Raw genomic sequence first — 7,104 nt, 5'->3', positions numbered from 1 at the left:
TCTATTTATCTCAGCCTTCAGTACATTAACGATGGAATCACCACAGCCTCTGTGGGCACCGATGTTAAACGGTCAGCCTATTCTGAGTTCCCACAGATCTGCCACTGTTCACTAAGCACTCATATTGTGCATTTGGTGCTCTGCCTAACATTTCTTATGATACTGTACTTATGGTGCACGTTAAGAGCGTTTGTCTGTGGGCTGCCGTGGTCGTATAGTGGTTAGTACTTTGCGTTGTGACCGCAGCAACCTCGGTTCGAATCCGAGTCACGGCAGTAATTGCTCTATTTGTCCCAGCCTTTTGTGAAACACAAAGGAATCAGTTATTTTAACGTTTTGATTTTCTCCAAGGTGATTTTGTTTTCCTTCAAGCTCTGCTCGCTCACATCTCTGTGGTTTCATATGTCAGAATTCAAATCCACCCGTTCTCAGAGATTTCTTCCCTCCTACGATCACTAACCGAACTTTTCATCCCATACCCCCATTTCATTAATTTGGGGATGCCGCTGTTGGACTATGGAGTACAAAGTTAAAAACCACCCAACACCAGGTTATGGTCTCACAGTTATAATTGAAGCACTAGCTTTCGGAGCGCTGCTCTTTCATCATGTGTTTGTGGAGTCATTTCCTATTTCATTAAGGCACTGCAGAATCTAACACTGACTCTCACGTTGATGCCAATCAGTGCGTGTGGCTGCGGTCACTGTTGCTGGGTGAAAGTACCACAAACCTACCACCGGGGCCTATTGGTTTGATCCATTTGGTTACCACTATTGTGAGTTCAATACTCATGTAGCAGCTTTTACCGACATGGACCAGATATTATTGAGGCGGGGTCAAGCTCAGGAAAATGGCACAGAACAGTATCGGAGAAAAGTGACTTCATTGGATATGTTCAGTTTCACTGCTTTTCTGCAATGGGTGAGCGCTATTACCACTGAACACTGGACTGTTTATTCAGACACCATGGACTCGGGTTTGACTCAGACCTTGCTGGAGGTCGAATTGGGATTCAATAAATATCTGGAATTACGGATCTAAAAACTCCTATATATCCATGTTCAATTGTTGAAAAAAAATCTGACGTCATTTAAGGAATGAAACTGCCATTCTTACCTGCTTGGGCCTCCATGTGACTCCAGACTCACTACAATATGGTTGAGTCTCAACAACCCGCTGTGCAATTAGGGATGGCAATAAATACTGCCGAACCAGCGACGCCCTCATACTGTAATGGAATAGAAAAAAAAACGTTCATTCGGCTCTATCTAGATTACTTTGGGCAGTTCTGCAATTCAGAGTACTGCATGGATGTGATCACACTGGGAACGTTGCAAAAGATTCACTGGGATATTGTCTGGGCTGATGAGTTTCAGTTGTGAGGAGTTCACTGGGGTTGTTTGTCGCCAAGCAGAGGAGATTGGAGAAGACATGACTGAGATGTACAAAATAATGAGGAATATGGATAGGATAGACTGAAAGAAGCGTTTGTTATTGGTGGAGATTTCGAACACTGGGGCCAAGAGACTTCGGAAAAAGGCAGAAAGTTTTGAGCAGATTTGCGGAAAGGGTCAGAGAGGCGGAAATCGTCCTAACCTTTAAAAAAAATTGAGATGTGAATTTGTGATGCCAAAATAAATAAGACTATGGGCTGAACGGTGGAAATCTTGATTCAGGTCGTAAAGCAGTTGTGTTGGACAAGTGTGGCCACAACAGGCTGAAGGGCCACCTTCGATGTCGTTGTCCTCCACAGTATCGTACTTAGTGTCCCCGCCTGTCACTGGACTCAACTCTCCGCTGGGGGCATCGTAAAGGTTTTAAACCTGTCGTTTTGTTCCCAACTGAAAGTTATTAATGCTTGGCCTTCCATTCTCGATTGGATATGTCACAGGAAGGACAGTGCTGTCTGAATCAGCGTGGAGACGGACTGCAGCTCCTGGGGAGAGAGAGTGTCAGTGACAGTGCAAACACGTAACTTCAGCAAACTGCACATTGTGTTTGCGTTGCAATGAAATCCATTTTATACAGTTGTTCCTGTCTGATGTGTTTATTTAAAGCAGGAATCTGAGGAAGAAAACAAAGTAAACCCATTCAGATCTGAGTGCAGAAACATTTCTAGCAGCACTAATGAGGTTGTACAGCGTAGAACCGCGTTTGGATGGATTGAATTCAGGTTGGTGGGCGCAGCTTGCTTTCACTAGGATGAGTTACCAGTGTGAAAAGCCATTACACATGATACAGATAGTGTTCAATGTGATGGTACACTACAGTGGTTCGCACTGCTCTTAAGTCTGTAGGTTAGGTAGATTGGCCATGTTAAATTGCGCTGATGTGTCCAGGGAGTGACTTCAGTAAGTTAAGTGAATTATCCATGGGTAACGCAGTGATAAGCTCAGCAGTCACATGATGCCAGGTTTTATTCCAGCAGGTTTATTTGAAATCACAAGCCAGAGGCCTGCGGGGATAAAAACAGGAGCTAAATCTGGTTGAGATGCTGTTCAGAGTGTCCCTACAGAATCTATTGGCTGAATTGTACTTTCTGCATTATAGGGAATCTGTGATTCTATCAGAGGACACAGTCAGCGTTTACTGGGCTGCTAAAACATTGGAGACGATGCTGACGGCGTTTAGTGGGGATGGAATTTTATTTATTTGTGTTTTGGAAAATTTGAAACTAAACCAAGGAAAACCAAATGGAAGTTTTCCGGAGTATTTGAGGTTTGGAGAGAGGAAATATGTGGTAAATTCACTCTTTCAAGTTCATAAATTTCTGAAAGTCAAGATTTCAAAACCATTGATGTAGGACAAAGAAATAATGGGAACAGAATTTCTGTCACTCAGACAATCCGTTTCCAAAATATTTGGAAAGGCACATTTAGAGACACACAAGCGAGTTTCACCAGGAGAGAGACAGCCTGTGGCCAGGTAAAAGTGTAAAAGTGGGGTGTAGGGGGTAGAAGGTGCGAGGACGCAATGTCTAATTTGGACGACTTCAGATGAAAAGAAATATCGGAAACCTCTGCAGCTGAGTAAGATTCAGCAAAAAAAACTCAGAGTCTTAAAAGATTTCTATTAATATTTCACATGAAGCATTATAAATGGAACTGAGCAGATTTTGTATATTGTCAAGGAAAGCTATTCCATAATGAATAGGAAGTGACCCGTCTCTTGGAGATCGATTTCCTGCTTTAATCCCATGCCTTAAAGATGGGAGGATGATCGCCATGATGTTGAGTTCATTTGATACCCACTGAAATCTGCCAAAGTAACTGAGAATCAAAACTGGCATCTTGTTTTGTAGTTTAACCTTTTGTTTTTCTCATCAGTATTTTCTTTCAGCTGAAATAAATTCGGAGCAAAATTGAATACAACATTAGGCGTTCCAATTATATAAATCCAATTCACTTCTTATCATTGGAATGAACAGAGTGAAGGTGCAGCAAAATTAATAAAATGAAACGAACAAAACTGTATTTACGGGAATTTTACCCAGCTTACGTTCAGCCATATGAGAAAGCCCATCGAGCTAAACCATCACCTTGACTTCTCTCCCCATATATACTTCTTCACGTGACAGCGAAACTGTCTGAAGAAAGTATGCGTCAAGACTAAATGTGTGTGTGAATGTGACGGGAATTTCATCTTTGCTGGTTCATTGTGAGACAGTTCCGACTCGGAATAAATCAAGGACACGGTATTCCTTCCAAGGACGAGGTCAATTCCTTGGATTTTGCTGGTATTATTATTCCACTGAAAACAGTAACATAATGGTGTGGATTCGATTCCGCTCAGGGAATTTCTTATCCCCTCGGTGCCCCGTATGTAATCTTGATGTGGTCACATGTGAGCCCCTTTGCCATGGGCTGAAGTGGCCCAGAGGTGAAGGCGGCGGGTTGCTCTTCCATTGCGCATGTGTGGATGTGAATCCTACTCTCGCTGCTACTTCTACCAAACGCAGCTGTGGTTTTCCTTTGTGCCTCGCATCTTTAGTATACACTGGATGGAGAATCTTGCTAATGCCCTTCATTGCACCGGAGATTTGTGATAAATCGATACCTCATCAAAGGAATGGAAACAATTTGTTTCTGTTGTAAGTTAAATTGGAATAATGAAAAGGAGTGCAAACATTTCTTTCCTCCTTTCATTCCATCTTGACTTTCAATGAATTTACCCATAGAAAGTGAAATAAATAAGGAGAGATCGGGCGCAATAGTTTATCCAGTGGGATTGTGAATTTTAATGTAATACTCCACACAAAGTTCTGATCATTATTTCAAACAGTTAATTGAATTGAAACCGCAGAAAACTTTTCCAATGAAACGAATCTTTCATTCTTTCACAACCTTTTGCTGTATGAAACATCCCGCGATCCATCATCCAGCATGATCACCAAGTTGGTAACAATATAAGATCCACAAAGTTCCCTTAGTAATTACAACTTCTGCACATACCCATCTGTGGTATGCCCAGTGCCTTTTGTTGTCTTCAGGCCACAGCACATTTCTTGTTCATGAACTTATGAGCCTAGTTCCTGATCTGTCTGATCAGTTTGAGAAACCTTTTCTATCCCTTCATCCCATCCCCTCAGAACTCTAAATTTATCAATAAAATAAGGCGTTAGACCAAATGATGTAGGATTGGAAGTCGGCCAATCAGCCCATCGAGTCTGCTCCACCATTCAATGAACTCATGGCTGATCTGATAATCCTCAACTCAATTCTTCTGCATTGCCTCGACAAAGCTTCATCGTCTTTCTGATTAAATATCTGTCTGGCACAGTTTGAAAATACACAACAACTCAGCCTCAACAATAGTTTCTGCAAGTAGTTCCACCGATTCACTGGCCCCTGAGCAAAGAAATTACTCGTCATTTCTGAATTAAATAGGCAATATCGAATTCTGAGTTCATGTCCTCTGGTGCTCTCCTCATACCAGAGGGTAAACCACCTGCCCATAACTACCCTGTCAAGGTCCCATAAATATTGAACGTTTATGAATGTTATTATGTTATTGTGTGATTATAGAGCTCCACTCGGCCTCCTTTGTTTCAAGGAGAATAATCCCAGCCTAACCAATCATTCCACGAGGCTCCATTTTCTCCAGTGTTGACAACATGTTCGCCCCCGGCAGCGTCCTTACATATTATTAAGGCAGGGGGAGACATTTATGCGAATAAACGGTTGAAATTTCAAGCATAGACGGGAATTGGAACTTGAAATCAGACAGCGACTGGAATCAGATTAGTCCACACAAGGACCAAATCGAGTAATGATAACTCTGAGAAATGAGACTCTAATCATATCCCACTGACATTCAATGGCTTTACTGTAAACAAATTACCCTGTGTAATCGTCCACAGAGCTATTATTTTGGGCAAAAACGGATAGAAACTGGCTACATAAACACTTTGACAACAACAACATGTTCTTGAGACATTTTTTGATTATAAACTCAACACATTGTTCCGTGAATCCTACATCGTTTGCAAGGCACAAATGAGACGTGGAACATAACTCTCTCCATTTGCCGAGATGGGTGTAGCTTCAATAACACTTAAGGAACTGGACACCGTCCACGACAATGCAGTCACTTGAGTGTACCCTCTTCAATACCTGCAATATTCATTCCCCACACCGCTAAGGCACAATTGCAGCAGAGTGCACCAACTACAAGATGTACAGGAGTAAGTCATTTGGGCATTTTTGACAGAACCTTCAAAACTCAACAGCTGTACTGACTATAAGGACAACGAAAAATAATAAGGAAGATGCAACAAAACGCCACCATTTTTAAGTTACTCTCCAAGGCCCATAGCACCCTGACTTGGAAAGGAATCAGTGATAAACCCATTGGCGAAACGGTCTTGATGGGCAAAGTTCCATCCTTCAGCCTTCCATATTTTATCTTACAATTTAAAAACAATGTTGGTTTATGCGGTGACCAGACTTGTGCTCAGTCCTTTAGCTGTTTCCTAAACTGGTAGTTGCTAAAGGTCTGCTATCATCCACAGCCTGTGGTCAACAATAGAAAATATCCGAACACCCTCTCAATCAACAGACTCCCCTTCAGATCAGAGTGGTGTTGGAGAAGCACAGCAGGTCCGGCAGCATCTGAGGAGCAGGAAAAATGGACGTTTCAGGCAAAAGCCCTTCATCAGGAATGAGACTGCAGCATATGGGCAGGAGAGATAAATGGGAAGGGGGTGGGACTGGGGAGAAGGTAGCTGAGAGTGCTGTAAGTGGATGCAGGTGGGGGGTGAACATGAAATGTCAGAGAAGAAGGTGGAGTGGATAGGTAGGAATGAAGATGCACAGGTGGGACAGGTCAGGAGGACGGTGTTGAGCTGGAAGGTGGGAACTGGGGTAAGGTAGGGGGAGGGGAAATGAGGAAACGGGTGAAGTCCAAATTGATGCCATGGGTTTGAAGAGTCCCGAGGCGGATTATGAGGCTTTCTGCCTCCAGGCATCGGGTCATGAGGCAGTGGCGATGCAGGAGGCCCATGACCTACATGTTCTCGGGAGAGTGGGAGGGGGAGTTGAAATGTTTGACCATGGGGCACTGGGGTTGATTCTTGCGGGTATCCTGGAGATATTCAGTGAAGTGCTCTATGAGAACACATCTACTCTCTCCAATTTAGAGGAGACCGCATCGGGAGGAATGTATACAAGAAATGACATATGGGGAAGTGCAGGAGAAATTTTGATGGATGTGGAAGCCTCCATTAGAGCCTTTTACAGAGGTGAGGAGGGAGATGTGGGTGCAGGTTTTGCAATTCCTGCAGTGACAGGGGAAGGTGTTCGGAGGGAAGGGTGGGTCATTGAAGGGTGAGGACTTGACTAGGTAGTCACAGAGCAAACGGTCTTGGCAGAAAGTGGATAGGGGTGGGGAGGGGAACATATCCCTGGTGGTGGGATCCGTTTAGAGGTGGCGAAACTGTCGGAGGATGATGTGATGTTTGTGGAGGTTGGAGGGATAGAAGATGAGAACAAAGGGGGTTTTGTCCTTGTTGTGGTTGAAGGTGTGGGGTTCGTGGGCAGAGGTACAGGACTTGGATGAGGGGCGTTGGAGGGCATTTTCAACCACATAGGAGGGGAAGTTGCGGTC

At 43.6% G+C, this 7,104-nt stretch overlaps 1 non-coding gene across 1 annotated transcript; it reads left to right on the top strand.

Moving 5' to 3' along the window:
- The first annotated feature begins 203 nt into the window (after positions 1–203).
- On the top strand, positions 204–275 carry trnah-gug (transfer RNA histidin (anticodon GUG)). Its single transcript has one exon. It is a non-coding gene; the product is annotated as a tRNA-His (tRNA).
- Positions 276–7,104: the final 6,829 nt, after the last annotated feature.

The sequence above is a fragment of the Chiloscyllium punctatum genome, chromosome 31 (assembly GCF_047496795.1).
Source record: "Chiloscyllium punctatum isolate Juve2018m chromosome 31, sChiPun1.3, whole genome shotgun sequence".
Classification (NCBI taxonomy): domain Eukaryota; kingdom Metazoa; phylum Chordata; class Chondrichthyes; order Orectolobiformes; family Hemiscylliidae; genus Chiloscyllium; species Chiloscyllium punctatum.
The sequence above is the reverse complement of the archived record's forward strand: the minus strand, read 5'-3'. Positions and strand labels throughout refer to the sequence as shown.